Below are 19,911 nucleotides of genomic sequence, written 5' to 3'. Positions count from 1 at the left end.
ACTTATCCACGGACCATGGCCTCGCGTTGTTGGGCTCGCTGGGCGTACGTCGACGTTTACGTGAACAGTATAGAACAGCCGAGCGGGATGGAAAAGAGTAAGAAAAGGAAGATAAAAAAAAAAAAAAAAAAACTGAGCGGCAGGATGCAGCCGAGATCGGGAGAAATTAGACGAAGAAACTGGGTGTCGAGCGGCGGGGGAAATGGCGATCGGACCGATGCAGGAATTAATCGGGCAGGAATTTTTCTTCCCTTCCATTTTTTTCAAACCCGCATCCTATTTTCATTTTTCATCCCACAGAGCTGTCCGGATTTATCTTTGGCGCCGGTTCCGCACACGTTGCAACTTTTTATTTTACTTCGCGTTATTCTTATTTTTGTTTTTCTCTCCCCCCCTCCCGCCCCACCACCCACCCAAATCCCTCTCCCCACAGCTTTTCGCGACGTACGGCTGCGTTGGAGTTCGTGAGCCGCCGTTGGCGCGCAAGATAAATCCAAGATGGCCGACGGGCCGAAGCTCGCAAGCGCTCCACGCTTAGTTCACGGGACGACGCCGGCGTTCACTAAATCGATTACTAAAAGCTACGTCACTGGGTCATATTGTACGACTCGGTCGCGTCATATCCGTCACCAATAATTCTTGGATAGGACGCGGTTACACATTTTGAATGGAAGGGGGATTTTTTACCTGAGGACTATTTACGAATAAAGCGTGCAGGTTGATAATTGGATGTAATATTTCTTTTGCTTTGTTTTTCGAATTTATAACGAGTATTTTGTTTTGCAGATAACGGAAAACGATACAAACTGTTATAAATTTATCCAATCGATCAACACAGCTATTATGCCCTCAAATAGGTAGGTTAAGAATAAACAAACAAACGAAGTGACAACTAATATACTTGAAAGTCAATCCCGTTGTGCTTATTTTCTGCTTCTCGATAAATACCGTAAACACTATTCCCTATCATAGATATTTATTACTTATATCAGTATTCGCGTATATAGTTATACATTACGTATAACGGTGGTATTGTCCAACCCTCCTGGGGTAATTTAAGCACCCTGTATTATTAATATCTTGAATTGCTGCAGCCCTGGACGTAGGTAGATTCTTGCAGTGCAAAAATACCTCGCTGCTATATAAATAATGATGCCGGTTTGTCATTGCAGCCCATTTTATAGTTTGGTCTGACTTATACGCATGGATTACACTCGGCTTACTTATTCTAATGCTCCAACAACCCTTATCTATAAGATATACCCTTGAGGCCCGACATAGTTTCTCTCGTCGAATTTCCTCGCAGTTGTGAAGTCTTTTCACGCTCTCGCTGCACTATTTCAGACGGATAACAGTGTACGGGTGGGGGGTAAAAAACTAAAATGGCCGATTGATAGACGTAACAAAATATCGAATTTTCAAAGACGCGAAAATCTAATCCATAGAAAATTGAAGATATAGAAATTCTAGAATCTGTATTATTATCGAGCCGAATTCTGACGATTTTACATTTCGGTATTCTATATTCTGAACTTTATATATTTTTGATTCTCGATATTATGAATTTCCTCATTTTTAAATACTATAAATTCAACCTTCGCTTCATCAAAAATTCGATATCGTGGCCCTCCTACTTTGTATATTTTCACCCCTATCCAGGTGTATTTTGAACCGTAGCCACGTCGTTTTATCCCAGTTTATGAAATTGGTTCGAAGAAGAATCGTCATTATATTGAAAAATTTCGGCGAGCAGATAAGGCGAAAATATTTGTAATCCAAAATCCTGCAGTGTTTCGATATCTTGCCACTGAAAACATTAATAATGAACAAAAGTCAGCAAAGTTTTCGGCAAAAGTCTTGTTAAATAATCGATAGAATTTGTAAGTTTTGCAGTAAATTTTCGACTTCGAACTTTAGCGATATGGATGTAAAGATCACCAGTCACTGCCACGTATGTCAATCTGTATAATGACGTCTGGTGTGACTAACTGTTGCCAAGATTAGTTATCATACCGGCATAAACTGACCGCAATGAGTAGCAATGGTCTTGCGGTAACGCGTCAATGCACGTATTCATTTCACTTGTCCTTCCTGTTTCGCGATGTATAGGGTACAGTAAACAGTAGATCGACATGAGAATCTGAATCAGAGAATTATTTGAAAATACTTGACATCCAATGCAAAACAATTCAGGATTAATTCTTTCATGTATCACCATTGCTACGGGAATGGAATTTCTAATGATACTTATTAAATTTCAGGTTGTGTATTCTGATATAATTTAAGCTGCACGATTGTCATGATCAGTGCGTAATAGCTAATTAGAATGTCTGGTTTTTTAACAAGCGATCGCCGAATCGAAAAACGTTCGTTATTGGTCAAGCAAAACAAAACGGCTAGTATATAATCGTCAGTAAATATTAGCAGATAATGAAAAATATGTATATATATGTGTAATAATAACCAGCGATAAAACGGTAAATTAAACATTAAGAAAAGGTCAACTTGTAGCAGAGCGATATAAAGTTCAGATAACGTTGACGAAATTAGACGGATTCTATCCAACGCCTGACGTAAACAACGCGCATTGTGAAATCCAAAACCGCGTAGCCTGCTGACGGAGACCGGTATGATTAAAGCCGTTCATGACTGCTGCAAACTACGGAAACGCGAATACAACTTTTGTTAGCGCGACCTGCTTAGCTAACGATGACTTCACGGAGCGTGTTAAAATGATAAACTAATACAACAAGCAAATGCCTTTCGGTTAACAGACACACCAGGTTTGAACAGTGTCAATTTTTATTCGACAATGTTCGTAGCCGGCCGATACGGGATCGACTAATTATACGCGGATGAATCAGCCTCGAATACATACAATGTATCATGTAGAGACTAACGTACCGAACTCGGAGAACGTTGCCTATGATGCCTCGAGAGCTAGTAGTTCGGACGGCGTTAGGTCAGCCGACAACGGAGTTCCCTACTTGTGAGCTTTAGCGGGCGAGTTGAACGTGCTCCGTTATTGTTAGCACGTCATACAGGGAATATCACCTTGCAATGTGTCACCTGGTGGAAAAAAATCAAACCAATGCCACCAGGCTGACAGCTGACCGTTGACAATGTTTTTTCGCGTGTGGATGGTAGAACAGGTATATTATTGAATAAGTTTCATCAATTTATGTGACATGAGTAATTTGAAAGACTAAAACTTACGATTTCTCTCCATTAAAACTAAAAACGTAAGTAATGTGGTGATAAAATGGCGCCGACAACCAGACTCTGACGTCACGAGGACATTTTCCAATACCGACAACTCGCGCTGTTCGACGATTTCCGATCTCTGTGTCCGATGACTTCCGAGTCTGATTCTGCGGACAGAGGACTTAAGAAGATCGCAAGGGCCGATCTCGCTGGGTAATTTTGTATCATACGGTGAAACGGGGGATAAGGAAGAGGAAAAGTAAGAAAGAAACAGGAGAAATAGGGATTCGAGGTGTTTTTATGGTCAAGGTTAATTGCTGGGACGCAACGCTGCCGCAGGCGTGACCCGCTTGTCTGTTGGGAATGAGCTTTGCACGTCGCGTCGCCCGGTTGGTTGGAGTTTCCGCTTGATGTGTACTTAAATTTTCTGCAATGCTGGAATTGATGTGCGAATACCGTGGCGCGATGGCGCCGTGCAGCAGCCGTTGTTAATCCTTGAAGGAACGACCGACGCTCGCATTTACTCGGCTTCAGTGCGAATAAAATATCTTAATACATCTAACACGAATTTCCCGGAGTAAGCAGTGTCCGTTCGATAATCATTAAATTTATACCGCAACGTTTGTTTCAGAAAGATACAACTCTTCAAATTTTCTAAACACCATCGCAATCACAGACTTCAGGAATATTTTTTAGTTTCTTTGCTCTATTGAGGGGTTCTTGACATGTTTTTCTTTTTCATCTTCACTACACGTTTTGCATGTTTATATAGTTTCTTATATTCGTGCATGTAATACGAGGGATTTATCACTTGTGATATCTGCCCAATGTTTTTCCGAAAATTTCACGAAATCTCTTGAAACCTTTCGAAGTCTTCTGAAATCCTCTGAAATCTCTGAAAGTTTCGTATGAAAAAATTCTTTGAAATTCCATGAAATCTCTTGTAATGTTTGAAATCCTTTGGAATCCGTCAAATCTTTTGAACTTTATTGAAATCTTTTTAAAAAATCCTACGCAATTCCATGAAGTCTCTTGTAATCTTCCGAAGTCCCATAAAATCCTTTGAAATATGACATAATTCCTGAATTCTTTGTAATCTTGGAATCAGGTATGCATTAAATCGACGAGTGATTAACCCTTCGATTCAACAATACTTCGTTTCGAGACAGCTACGCAAACAAACGTATTGTCTCACTCACGACACTCTGCGTACCGAATTAGAAAGAATGAACTCTGATCCCGAATAGAGATTCGGGTCAAATATGCACAAGGACATAATTGTGCAGTGAAATTTCAGAGAACAATAATGACGTCGTTTTACGCGCGATAATCAGTTTTCTCTTTTTCTAAATTCAAGTCGTTGACCTATCGACGAGTAGTAACGCGATTGTAGAAGCTGGTTCAATCGCGGGGTCTGCGGCCCGTTGAGTTACACTTCAGTGGTTCTTAGACTGTTCTTGAACGGTATCTACTCTACTGTTCGATGATAGGGAGTCAGCAACGCTGTCTGGCCAGGCGAGTGAGCGAGAAATAGTCTGACGTAACAGATCCGGTGCTGGGGCCAAGACTAAACATGCATTTCTCATAACAAATAACACTTGGCCGCGAACTCTGTATGACTGGGGATTAGTAAAACCGCATATCAGCGGATTCCGAACTCGCTGGCGGATTGTTAGAAAACATTTTCATCAGCGAGCGACAATCAGCTAATTGATCCCGGAGCGTAACACGTGGGTATGTGAGCCTCACGATGCCCCCCGTTTGATGATGATACAAGCTGTAGGAACGGCGCGAAAGAAGATCAAGGTCAATTTGGCACTTCTGCACCATCGTCAGTCCTCGAAGCCCGTCGACTGTGAAAACGCGAGCACCAAGCCCGTAACTGCTCTGAACCACCTTGCGGGATGGATGGCAAATGAAACCGGCAGGGGTAGCCTGACATGTCGTGCAACTTGAAGCCCCACGATGGCCCCTTTGTCTGTCTATCTGACTGACTATAAGTTCGTCTATGTACGATCGACTGCCACTGATGCCCTAATCTCATCTTCATTATCCCTCCCTCGACTCTTTCCCTAATGGTTGGGTGTGGGTTCGATCCTGTCTGTAACTGATCCGCTGTGTTTCGAGAATTCGAACTTCTTCAATCGGCATTGTGAAGTGGATTCATGGTGTCCAGTGGTCCTTTAAATGTCCTTGAATTTTGCTTGCCCTCCAAAAGTCCTGGAAACTGTCCTTAAATTCATCTAGTGTCCTGGAAATATTCTATTTTAAATGCCTTTGAATGACTTGGAAATGTCCTTGAATTTGTTACGGATTTTTTGCTGGACGCCATGGAATTACATCATTCCGGGTGAAAACAACTGACCCAAAGATTATTCTTCGGAGAAATTACGTGATACCGATAGTTGCATCTTGACGAGTAAGGCTTAAAATTGAAATGTCAGATAAGGGCGTTTGGACTTTAATCGGAGTCAGTTGACAGAATCGTTGGTTACAGTATTACTCGATCAGCCTTATTATGCGAATAATCTACATCAGGATGTTGAGGCAACTTTCAGCTTCGAATCCTTGCCGTTCATCGAACGGCGCGCGGCGTCTAGAGTGTGAAACAAAATGGAAGTGACAAATGAATTGAATTACGTAACACGTAACACGAGGAACAGGAAAGACGACCTGTAGGTACTTTATCCGGCATGACTTCGACTGTTTTCAGTGTACGAATTTCTATGATATTTCGGCGCGTGGGTATAGTCGAGAACAGGTCTTAAGGGTGGAATATCACCATCGATCGAACCGAGAAGGTTAATATAATTTTCAATGATATAGCAGTGTAATATGTGGCTATGTCTATACACCCGACTACTAATGGCATTATACCACGCGTATAATGAACTTCAGTTAGAATACGAAAGGTTTGAGGCTATTACCTAATGGATGAAGGTATAGTACCTAAAATTCTTCGGCTAATTTCACCGCCCTATGATTATATTTTTTTTTCCCCTTATGAGGAACCTACCCAACTCCACTTCCTTTTTCTGTTTCATTGTACTGTCTCCTCTGCTTGTGGAAAACTTCGAGGCAAAGCCTCGTGTAACCTAAATTATGAATATGTTTAAGGAACCATCGATTTCTCTATACAGATTTTTTTTTACCATCTAAAAGAGGCGGACCGATGAATTTTTGTCGTTGCATGGAATGGACGCCGACTTGGGTGTGATAAAATCGACTCATTGCTTCTGTCCGTGAACGCTCGACACATTAGTTGCCATTCTAGATTCCGCATAAAAGATTACAACGCGCTCCTCCCTACTCCTTGACCCATCGCGCAAACGTGTTACGCGTGACAATTAGCTCAACGTACATGTAACTATTATCGTTTGTCGGACTGTCGCCAGTTGACGAAGAGCGTTTAAAAAAATTTTGACTCAAACAAAGGGTCTCTCTAATTTCTCTTATTGTTTAATCACCATAAATACGTTTGACATAAGACTCCTCCGTTTTTGTACAAAATTTTTCACCAATTTTCCGATTTTTTCGAAGGTATATTTTTCCTCGAAAAAACTGTTTGTAGTTTATTTTCCTCGTGGTCTGTACCGAAATGTTGAGAGTAACGAGGAAAATATCGATTCTGCGCGAAATTAATATAAACGAGTGAGATAATCGAAAAAAGCTGGTAACAAGTCATGATGAATTCACACGGTTTCAACTGTGTACGCCTGCGTACCGAGCTACAAAGTTAATAATTAATGCCCGAGGTATAGCACATGGAAGGACGTCGGTGGTTAATAATTACGAAACTCGAGATCGTATTTAAACACAACGCTGTTTATAGCCCTCTTCTTTCCCATTCAAGAAACGTCCGCTAGCCTCGCCTGCCAATCTGACTCAATCACCGTTATGGTCTCACCCGATGGCGTCTATTCGGCTGTAAAGTGATTACCGAAAAGAAGACGACAGTTGTGTAATTACTCTAGTCAAAATTATTTCTCGATTCTGTAAAGATTCATGATACGTGCGATTCAGTTTGGCGGATAGAGGGAAATGTTCTGCGCCGCGTTATTTTTGGCGACATCGAGACGCCTAGGTTAGGTAACGAAACTAGTGGTTTGCAGAGCTCGAACAATAGAATCGTTTGAATTACGAGATATCCCAGCCAAAAGACTTTGCAAACGAGAATATTTACTTTTTCACTTTAATTCTCTTTTCTTTCCGTTTTTTATACATCAAACTTTACATCTTCCTTTGTTTCGCTTCAATTAAAATTTTATTCCACTTCGTATGTAGTGTATATGTATATTCCGTAGCTATGAGGACATCGCATCCTTCAGAACTTCCCAATTACGTTACGGAATTTTAATCAAATTCACTTATTCGTCTAAAACGTCATGCACGTATAAATGTATGCGATATAGGTTACGTTCAAATGATCGAATTAAGGTGGTGGAGTATGTACTGGAATTTCATAACTTGTGCTACAATAATTATTACATTTCTACGAAGTATTTACCCACCATCCGTATTCTGTTCTCTGTTTTCAGTTAAGAATCGTTACAGCCGTTTCCCGCATAATTTATTAAGACATTATCGCAATCCTTGAACGACCATTTTAAGTTTTCAGGGTAGAAAGTTGATTCAAGTTGATAAATAATCAGTGTTCATCAATGTGTTAGAAGATTGATGAAAACTCGCAGTTCAGTTCACAAATTGATACTGTTTTGAGGGTAATCCCTTTCCATTGATTGTTAATTAACTACCTTTTAGTTTTAGGTAAGTTAGATCGTCGGTTTCAGTTAGGGTTTTAAAAAAGGCGTACGGACCGTAATGCCAACCCAAAACCTAACAGCTTTAGACAGCCCGGAGCGAAGCTATCGATCTGCTTTCCACGGAGACAAGTTTAATAATCGATTCAACCACACACATCCCTGACATTAATCTTTCCGCAATATTTCCGATATCAACCATCCTAGTGTTACACGCTTGCATACGAGTATCCCAGTACCCAGGGCCACAGCTTCGTTTATTCGGGATCAGGATTGACGTCATATCCGCTGGTTACGTGCAGCGTCGTTATATTAATTAATTACCCCGTGGGAATTCACAGTGTTATATTAAACGATTCGCCCCGCGAAATTTCAACGTAACGCAACGTAATAATCGCGCGTACAATTCTTGCTTGGGTCAGTCGACGAATGGTTTATGTCGTGAATCAAAGGACAGAAAAAGCTGCGTTAGGATAGTTTGAAATTTCTGTGAAAAAATCTCACGACATTTCCAGTGTTTCCTGACATTTGCTCAGTTCTAGTAAGTTACTAAAACTGAAATCGTTCAGCTTATTAAATCTGTACAAGTTAGTTTGAGCCAATTTTATTTTTCGAAACGTAAAAAAGTAAATTGATCACCTCGAAAAATCATTTCTAATTCCCATCAAAAGAAAACTAATGTTTTCAGTTTTTTCCATAAGCAAAATAAAAATTGCTGACTTTCCACGACACCTTTTAAATTCCCTAATAGTTCTAGGCTTTTCAGATTTTCCAGGTCTGTGGCAACCCTGTGTGTAGTTTACACCCAATTCAGCGATCTATTCGTCGTGTAGATATTCTTTTTCACCAACCATACTCAACGAGTTAGTTCGTTGCGAAATAGAATTCAAATCCTACTTTTTCCCACCTCTTCGACTGTGTTGCGCGCAGTGATGATCGGGCCTCTAGCAGACGTTTATAATATCAAAGAGAATTACCGACGTTATAGCACGTTCACTATTTAGTCTGATTAACCTATTTGATGTACCTATGTGAAGTTGGCAACCCACTAAATGGAAAGGCATTTTTTTGATATTTCAATCAATTGTACTCGATGTATACCTGATTGTATCACCTTAAATTTCGTTTGTACATTGAGGGGGAGAAAAATATAAGGAAAAGAAAAATTGGTCTGCAACTCATGTTAAGCTAAATATTTTGCGTTGATGCTATTGTAAAAAGCATCGTTTGTAGAGATGTTATTTGACAAAAAAAAAAAGAGAATTCGATTACAATCGGTTTTTTTCCCCTGAATTTCCGTAATTTGTTTTAATTTTATTTTCCCAATTTATTTCCTTAATAAATGAATTAATAAATATAATAGTTGGTACAAATTGGTACACACGATTTCTCGGAGATACAAACGACATTATCGTCGGTACCAATGGGTACAAACGATATAATCATTGGTACAAACGGGTACAAACGATTTCTCGGCGGTACAACGAGGAACAAGGGATATAATCGTTGGTACAAACGATTTCTCGGTGGAACAATGAGGTACATACGATTGAATCATTGGTACAAACGGGTACAAACGATATAATCGTTGATACAAACAGGTACAAACGATGTAATCGTTGGTACAAACAGGTACAGACGGTTTCTCGATGGTACAATAAGGTACAAACGATGTAATCGTTGGTACAAACAGGTACAGACGGTTTCTCGATGGTACAATAAGGTAAAAACGATATAATCGTCCGTACCAATGGGTACAAAAGATTTCTCGGTGGTACAATGAGGTACAAACGATGTATACGTTCGTTTATACGGGTACAAACGATTTTACGGTTGTACAGAGAGGTACAAACAATATAATCGTTGGTACCAACGATTTCTCGATGGTGGAGTGGAATGAGGTACATACAATTAAATCATTGGTACAAACAAGTACAAACGATTTCACGGTGGAACAATGAGGCACAAACGATATAATCGTTGGTACAAACGATTTCTCGGTGGTAAAACGAGGTACAAACGATTTCTCGGTGGTAAAACGAGGTACAAACGATTTCTCGGTGGTGCAACGGGGTGCAAACGATTTCTCGGTGGTAAAACGAGGTACAAACGATATAGTCGTTAGTACAAACGATTTCTCGGTGGTACAACGAGGTAAATGCGATTGGATCATTGGTACAAACGGGTACGAACGATTTCACGGTGGTGCAATGAGGTACAAACGATATAATTGTTGGTACAACCGATTTCCCGGTGGTAGAACGAGGTACATACGATTGTATCATTGGTACAAACGGGTACAAACAATTTTACGGTGGTACAATGAGGTACAATCGATCTAATCGTTGGTACAAACGATTTCTCGGTGGTAAAACGATACGATCGTTGGTACAAACGATTTCTCGGTGGTAAAACGATATGATCGTTGGTACAAACGATTTCTCGATGGTACAATGCGGTAAAAACGATATAGTCGTCGGTACAAATAAGTACAAACGATTTCTCGGTGGTACAACAAGGTACGAACGATTTCTTGGTGGTACAATGAGGTACAAAAGATATGATCGTTGGTACAAACGAGTATAAACGATTTCTCAGTGGTGCAATGCGGTACGAACGATATAATCGTCCGCACAAATGGGTACAATCGATGCAATCGTTGTTACAAATGGGTACAAACGATTGCAATCGTTGTCACAAGTGGGTACAAACGATGCAATCGTTGTTACAGACAGGTACAAACGATTTCTCGGTGGTGCAATGCGGTACGAACGATGTGATCGTCCGTACCAATGGGTACAAACGATTTCTCGGTTATACAATGAGGTAGAAACGATATATACGTTCGCTTATGCGGGTACAAACGATTTCTTGGTTATACAATGAGGTACAAACGATGTAGACGTTGGTATAAACTGGTACCAGCGATTTCTGGATGGTACAATAATGTACAAACGATATATTGTTGGTACAATAATGTACAAACGATATATTGTTGGTACAATAATGTACAAACGATATATTGTTGGTACAAACGGGTACAAACCATATGATCGTTAGTACAAATAGGTGCAAACGATTTCTCGGTTATACAATGAGGTACAAACGATGTAGACGTTGGTACAAACTGGTACAAACAATTTCTCGATAGTACAATGCGGTACAAACGATATGATCGTTGGTACAAACGACTGAATCGTTGGTACAAACGACTGAATCGTTGGTACAAACGGGTACACAAGATTTCTAGATGGTACGATGCGGTACAAACGATATAATCGTCCGTACAAATGGGTACAAACGATGTTATCGTTTGTATAAACAGGTAAAAACGATTTCTCTATGGTACAATGAGGTACAAACGATAGAATCGTCTGTACTAATGTGTACGAACTATTTATCGGTGGTACAATGAGGTACAAACGATGTATGTTTGTTAATACGGGTATAAACGATTTCTCGGTTATACAATGAGGTACAAGCGTTGTAGACGATGGTGCAAACTGATACGAACGATTTCTCGATGGTACTATGAAGTACAAACGATATAATCGTTGGTACAAACAGGTGCAAACGATTTCTTGATGGTACAATGAGGTACAAACATTATAATCGTTAGTGAAAAGGATTTCACGGTGATACAATAAGGTACAACCGATGTAGACGTTTGTACAAACTGATACGAACGATTTCTCGATGGTACAATGATAAACAAACCATATAATTGTTATTACAAATGGGTACAAACGATGTAATCGTTGGAACAAACTGGCACAAACAATATATTCGTTGTTACAAACGGGTACGAACGATTTCTCGATGGTACAACGAGGTACAAACAATATGATCGTTGGTACAAACGGGTGCAAACGATTTTTCGGTGGTACAATGCGGTAAAAACGATATAATCGATGGTACAAATAGGTATAAACGATTTCTCGGTGGTACAACGAGGTACGAATGATTTCTTGGTGGTACAATGAGGTACAAACGATATAATCGTCCGTACAAATGGGCACAAACGATGTAATCGTTGGTACAAACGGGTACAAACGATTTCTCGGTGGTGCAATGCGGTATGAACGATATAATCGTCCGCACAAATGGGTACAAACGATTTCTCGGTTATACAATGAGGTTGAAACGAAGTATACGTTCGCTTATACGGGTACAAACGATTTCTTGGTTATACAATGAGGTACAAACGATGTAGACGTTGGTGGAAACTGATACGAACGATTTCTCGATGGAACAATGATATACAAACGATATAATTGTAGTTACAAACGGGTGAAAACGATGTATTCGTTGTTACAAACGGGTACAAACGATATAATCGTTGGGACAAACAGGTACCATCGATCTCTCGATGGTGCAATGCGGTACAAACGATGTAATCGTCCGTACCTATCGGTACATACGATTACTCGTTCGTACTAACGGGTACAAACGATTTATTGGTGATAGGAACCGGTACAGACGATTTCTGAGTAGTACGAATAGGCAAAAATTATACAATTGTTGGTGCTTGCGGGTACAAACGATTTCTAGCTGGTAAAAACAATGCCGAATGTTATTTTCGTTGGTACGTCCGGGTGCAAACGAAATTCTGGAAGTTCGAACGAGTACAAACGATTTCTCGATGGCACAAGTAGGTACAAATGATGAGAGTGTCGATACGAATGATTACAGACGACTTTTCAGTGGTACTATCAGGTGTTTAGATTCAAGAATCTTCATTTACATATGAGTTTTCACATGCGTAATATTATTAGCATCGCCCCTAGGGTCTCTAACGCATTGTTCATGACCTAGAATACTTTTTTCTTTGATATCCATTACCTTCGCATTTTTGTTTGCCTGTCGGCTTATTTGTATTATTTTATTGAAATGTTCCAGGACGATACGATGTGGTACGAACGATATATACATATATTATATATACATGCGTATTTTTTCGAGTATAATATTTGTCCATGAGTATATCGTTTGTACTGGATTGTCGTGATAATTTGATCGTTTGTACCCGTTTACACCACCGAAAATGGTTTGTACCCGCTTGTACCACGATTATATCGGTTGAAATTCATTGTACCAACGATGATATCGTTTGTACCTCATTGTACCATCAAGAAATCGTTCAAATCTGTTTATACCAACGATTATATCGTTCGTACCGCATTGTACGATCGAGAAATCGTTCGTACCAGTTTGTACCAACGTCTACATCGTTTGTACCCGTATAAACGAACGTATGCATCGTTTGCACCTTATTGTACCACCGAGAAATCGGTCGTACCCATTGGTACGGACGATTCCATCGTTTGTACCTCATTGTACCATCGAGAAATGGTTTGTACCTATTTGTACCAACGATTACGTCGTTTGTACCTGTTTGTAGCAACGATTACATCTTTTGTACCCATTTGCACCAACTATTATATCGTTTGTACCGCATTGTATTATCGAGAAATCTTTTGTACCCGTTTGTACAAACGATTCAGTCGTTTGTACCCGTTCGTACAAACGATTCAGTCGTTTGTACCCGTTTGTACTGACAACTGCATCGTTTGTACCCGTTTGTACAAACGATTCAGTCGTTTGTACCCGTTCGTACTAACAACTGCATCTTTTGTACCCATTTGCACCAACTATTATATCGTTTGTACCGCGTTGTATTATCGAGAAATCTTTTGTACCCGTTTGTACAAACGATTCAGTCGTTTGTACCCGTTCGTACAAACGATTCAGTCGTTTGTACCCGTTTGTACTGACAACTGCATCGTTTGTACCCGTTTGTACAAACGATTCAGTCGTTTGTACCCGTTCGTACTAACAACTGCATCGTTTGTACCCATATGAACTAACGATTATATCCGTTTGTACTTATTTGTACCAACGATTATATCGTTTGTACTAGTTTGGACGAACGAGTATATCGTTTGTACATCATTGGATTATCGAGAAATCTTTTGTACCCGTTTGTACAAACGATTCAGTCGTTTGTACCCGTTCGTACGAACGATTCAGTCGTTTGTACCCGTTTGTACCAACAACTGCATCGTTTGTACCAGTTTGTGGAAACGATTCAGTCGTTTGTACCCGTTCGTATTGACAACTGCATCGTTTGAACCCATATGAACTAACGATTATATCGTTTGTACTCATTTGTACCAACGATTATATCGTTAGTACTAGTTTGGACATCATTGTAACATCGAGAAATCGTTGGTACCCGTTTGTTTCAACGATTATATCGTTTGTACCGCATTGTACTATCAGGTCGTTTGTACCAGTTTGTACCAACGTCTACATCGTTTGTACCGCATTGTATAACCGAGAAATCGTTTGTACCCGTATGAAAGAACGTATGCATCGTTTGTACCTTATTGAACCACCGAGAAATCGTTCGTACCCATTGGTATGGACGATTCCATCGTTTGTACCTCATTGTACCATCGAGAAATGGTTTGTATCTATTTGTACCAACGATTACGTCGTTTGAACCTGTTTGTAGCAACGATTACATCGTTTGTACCCATGTGCACCATCTATTATATTGTTTGTACCGCATTGTATCATCGAGAAATCTTTTGTACCCGCTTGAACAAACGATTCAGTCGTTTGTACCCGTTTGTACCAACAACTGCATCGTTTGCACCCGTTTGAACAAACGATTCAGTCGTTTGTACCCGTTCGTACTAACAACTGCATCGTTTGTACCCATATGAACTAACGATTATATCGTTTGTACTAGTTTGTACTAACGATTATATCGTTTGTACTAGTTTGTACCAACGATTATATCGTTTGTACTAGTTTGTACCAATGATTATATCGCTTGTACATCATTGTACCATCGAGAAATCGTTGGTACCTGTTTGTTTTAACGATTATATCGTTTGTACCGCATTGTACTATCAGGTCGTTTGTACCAGTTTGTACCAACGTCTACATCGTTTGTACCAGTTTGTACCAACGTCTACATCGTTTGTACCTCATTGTACCATCGAGAAATGGTTTGTACCTATTTGTACCTACGATTACGTCGTTTGTACCTGTTTGTAGCAACGATTACATCTTTTGTATCCATTTGCACCAACTATTATATCGTTTGTACATCATTGTATTATCGAGAAATCTTTTGTACCCGTTTGTACAAACGATTCAGTCGTTTGTACCCGTTCGTACTAACAACTGCATCGTTTGTACCCATATGAACTAACGATTATATCGTTTGTACTAGTTTGTACTAACGATTATATCGTTTGTACTAGATTGGACGAACGAGTATATCGTTTGTACATCATTGTACCATCGAGAAATCGTTGGTACCCGCTTGTTTCAACGATTATATCGTTTGTACCGCATTGTACTATCAGGTCGTTTGTACCAGTTTGTACCAACGTCTACATCGTTTGTACCGCATTGTATAACCGAGAAATCGTTTGTACCCGTATAAAAGAACGTATGCATCGTTTGTACCTTATTGAACCACCGAGAAATCGTTCGTACCCATTGGTATGGACGATTCCATCGTTTGTACCTCATTGTACCATCGAGAAATGGTTTGTATCTATTTGTACCAACGATTACGTCGTTTGTACCTGTTTGTAGCAACGATTACATCGTTTGTACCCATTTGCACCAACTATTATATTGTTTGTACCGCATTGTATCATCGAGAAATCTTTTGTACCCGCTTGTACAAACGATTCAGTCGTTTGTACCCATTTGTACCAACAACTGCATCGTTTGCACCCGTTTGAACAAACGATTCAGTCGTTTGTACCCGTTCGTACGAACGATTCAGTCGTTTGTACCCGTTCGTACGAACGATTCAGTCGTTTGTACCCGTTTGTACCAACAACTGCATCGTTTGCACCCGTTTGAACAAACGATTCAGTCGTTTGTACCCGTTCGTACTAACAACTGCATCGTTTGTACCCATATGAACTAACGATTATATCGTTTGTACTTGTTTGTACCAACGATTATATCGTTTGTACTAGTTTGTTCCAACGATTATATCGTTTGTACTAGTTTGTACCAACGATTATATCGTTTGTACTAGTTTGTACCAATGATTATATCGCTTGTACATCATTGTACCATCGAGAAATCGTTGGTACCTGTTTGTTTCAACGATTATATCGTTTGTACCGCATTGCACTATCAGGTCGTTTGTACCAGTTTGTACCAACGTCTACAACGTTTGTACCTCATTGTACCATCGAGAAATGGTTTGTACCTATTTGTACCAACGATTACCGCGTTTGTACCTGTTTGTAGCAACGATTACATCGTTTGTACCCGTTTGCACCAACTATTATATTGTTTGTACCGCATTGTATCATCGAGAAATCTTTTGTACCCGCTTGTACAAACGATTCAGTCGTTTGTACCCGTTCGTACTAACAACTGCATCGTTTGTACCCATACGAACCAACGATTATATCGTTTGTACTAGTTTGTACCAACGATTATATCGTTTGTACATCCTTGTACTATCGAGAAATCGTTGGTACCTGTTTGTTTCAACGATTATATCGTTTGTACCGCATTGTACTATCAGGTCGTTTGTACCAGTTTGTACCAACGTCTACAACGTTTGTACCTCATTGTACCATCGAGAAATGGTTTGTACCCATTTGTACCAACGATTACCGCGTTTGTACCTATTTGTACCAACGATTACCGCGTTTGTACCTATTTGTACCAACGATTATCGCGTTTGTACCCGTTTGTAGCAACGATTATATCGTTTGTACCCATTGGCACCAACGATTATATCGTTTGTACCGCATTGTATCATCGAGAAATCTTTTGTACCCGTTTGTTCTAACAACTGCATCGTTTGTACCCATATGAACTAACGATTATATCGCTTGTACTCATTCGTACCAACGATTATATCGTTTGTACTCATTTGTACCAACGATTATATCGTTTGTACCTTATTGTACCATCGAGAGATCGTTTGTTCTTGTTTGTACTAACGATTACGTCGGTTGTACCTGTTTGTTCCAACGATCATATCGTTTGCACCCATGTGTACCAACGATTATATCGTTTGTACCGCATTGTACCATCAAGAATTATTCTATACCCATTTGTACCAACGATTCAATTATTTGTACCAACGATTCAATCGTTTGTACCAACGATTTAATCGTTTGTACCCGTTCGTTTAAACGATTATATTGTTTGTACCTCATTGTACCATCAAGAATTCGTGGATACCTATTCGTACCAACGATTATATCGTTTTTACCAGTTTGTAACAACGAATATATCGATTGTACCAGTTCGTACCAACGATTATATCGTTCGTACCCATTTGTATCAACGAATATATCGTTTATACTGCATTGTACCAACGAGAAATTGTTTGTACCAGTTTGTACCAACGTCTACATCGTTCGTACTTCATTGTGTAACCAAGAAATCGTTAGTACCCGTATAAACGAACGTCTATATCGTTTGTACCTCATTGTCTAACCAAGAAATGGTTTGTACCCGTATAAGCGAACGTATACATCGTTTCTACCTCATTATATAACCGAGAAATCGTTTGTACCCATTGGTACGGACGATTACATCGTTCGTACCGCATTGCACCTCCGAGAAATCGTTTGTACCCGTTTGTACCATCGATTATATCGTTTGTACCATCGATTATATCGTTTGTACCTCCGAGAAATCGTGTGTACCCATTTGTACCAACGATTAAATAGAATTATTCATCAAGGAAATAAATTGGGGAAAAAAAATCAAAATAAATCACGGAAATTCAGGGGAAAAAATCGATAGGAATTGAATTTCAATTTTTTTAGTTCTTACAAAATAACATAGGTACAAACGATGCTCCTCATACTATCATCAACGCAAAATATTTAGCTCAACAAGAGTTGCGGACCAATTTTTTTTCCCCTCAAGGTACAAACGAAATATAAGGTGGTACATTCAGGTCCACACCGAGTACAATCGATTTAAATATAAAAAAATGCATTTCCGTTTAGTGGGTTGCCAACTTCATATAGGTATCTGATGTCCGGTATTGCTCAACAATTCTATTGCGTTTTATGATACTTCCGTATATATCGTATGAGTCGTAAATTTTGGGATTAAATTGCTTGTCGTGGGACATCGTATTGCGAAGAGAGTGAATCAGACGCGATTCACAAGCAAAATCGGTACTCTATAAATCTATCGAGTAATATGACAATATTTTCCACATGCAAATCATTAGATTTTGCAGTTACTCCGTTATAGTTGTATAATAATCGTTCAGGACGTGATAAAAATTACTGTCACTCGAAATTGATCGGTTTCTTGGGTCTTGGGAACGAAATTTTTTCCAGTAAATCTTGCAGCCCACAAAGATATGATATTGTCTGCCACAATCTCGGGCGATAACTAGATATGACTGATCAGTACGTGAATGGTTGTTTGACGCACTTGACAAGATCTTTATCAATCTCCTGACGTCTTTTTATATCAAATCAGCACCAATTTATCCACCACCAACTTTCCGGTTGACGCAAGTTGTCGGTGTGATTTTCATAACCGAGATCTTGTGATATATTACTACAATTGAGTTTCAACTTCCAAGTACAATTTCAATATCATATGTATACAACGACATACATGTAGGTAATATCACCACATTTTCCGTAAGGATTGAAGCTTAATTTCGTACAACCAAAAATAAATTCTCTCGACATATTAAACAACACACACTCGCAACGCGTTTTCTCTAGTCAAGATTTCGAAGACAGCCCGGTTGTGACATTTTAATCTCATTCGGTTAAAGGGGGGCGAGGTTTACCGCTTGGATAGTCTAAAATAATACTTATTTTGAGGAATTTTTTTTTCAATGAAAATGAAAACACATAGAGAAATTTGAATATGAGGGCTTTATTATTCAGTGTCAAGAACATTCAAGAATTTTTTCATTCAAATTAATAAAAAAATGGCGGCATGGCGCTATAAATAGCAAACTACCACGTTATCAATCTGATGCACCACCGCAAAAGCCCTCGAGTTCCGACCGTTCGCTACTTATATGCGCTATGCCGCCATTTTGTCATTAATTCCAATGAAAAAGTTACAAAGTAATCCTGAAACGATAAATAATAAAGCCCTCAAACTTAAATTGCTTAAAGTGGTGTTATTTTCTGTGAAAAAATACTTCTCTAAATAGGTATGTTTTTAGACCGTTTAAGCTGTACCCCCCCTAAGGTGACCAGCCATCAGCCGAGGATGAATATCGATCGTTGTCGGTTACGAGGGGCAGAGTTTAACGTGAAGAAAAGACGCAATTTCGAACGATTCAAATACTCATCACGGCATGTAAGATACGAGGACACTCGGTGCAGCTACTCGATACGCTACATGGTGAACGTCGGATCTAAGTGATTCACCAGAGCATCCAGTGACGCAGTTTGACTGACGTAAACTGGGGCTTATCGTTGACTACAGAGCACCGAAAGTGGTCCAGAAAAGCCAGAGACCAACAGTGAACGACGGCGAGGAGATTAGATAAGCCAGCTCACTGCATATACTTGATTGATGATAAGCGGAGTAGTGAACGCCCGTTTTTAGATCTAGCTGAAAAATGTTCAATCGCCAATAAGAAATCGTCACTAGTTATCAGTTTGTCCTGCTTCAACCTTTCCATCCGCTGCTTTCTTCCGGTGTAATTTGAGATCGACTTCGAGTCTTCTATGTCTATTCTTATACAGGTGTGAATGAAACAACGCTCTCAAAGTCGCTCGAGTTACTGGATTAGCGGGTGGTTGAAAAGAGGGTTACGAGGAAGAGAGCTCTCGAGAGATTTTCAACTTTCTTTGAAATCGGAGAGCTAGCCGGCCGGGCTCTGTCTGGCGACTGTTTGCAGTCTTTTTCAGCTCGTTTCTCGCATTTCCTGCTCGTAATTTTCTTC

General features: G+C 39.6%; 1 protein-coding gene and 1 long non-coding RNA gene across 15 annotated transcripts in view; one reads left to right on the top strand and one right to left on the bottom strand.

Moving 5' to 3' along the window:
* LOC124304415 (plasma membrane calcium-transporting ATPase 3) overlaps positions 1-19,911 on the bottom strand; it is a 120,832-nt gene that overhangs the window by 58,764 nt on the left and 42,157 nt on the right. The window lies entirely within an intron of this gene.
* Positions 487-19,581, top strand: LOC124304422 (uncharacterized). Its single transcript, XR_006908183.1, has 3 exons — positions 487-717; positions 787-857; positions 19,193-19,581. It is a non-coding gene; the product is annotated as an uncharacterized LOC124304422 (long non-coding RNA).

This window comes from Neodiprion virginianus, chromosome 5, assembly GCF_021901495.1.
Source record: "Neodiprion virginianus isolate iyNeoVirg1 chromosome 5, iyNeoVirg1.1, whole genome shotgun sequence".
Classification (NCBI taxonomy): domain Eukaryota; kingdom Metazoa; phylum Arthropoda; class Insecta; order Hymenoptera; family Diprionidae; genus Neodiprion; species Neodiprion virginianus.
The sequence above is the reverse complement of the archived record's forward strand: the minus strand, read 5'-3'. Positions and strand labels throughout refer to the sequence as shown.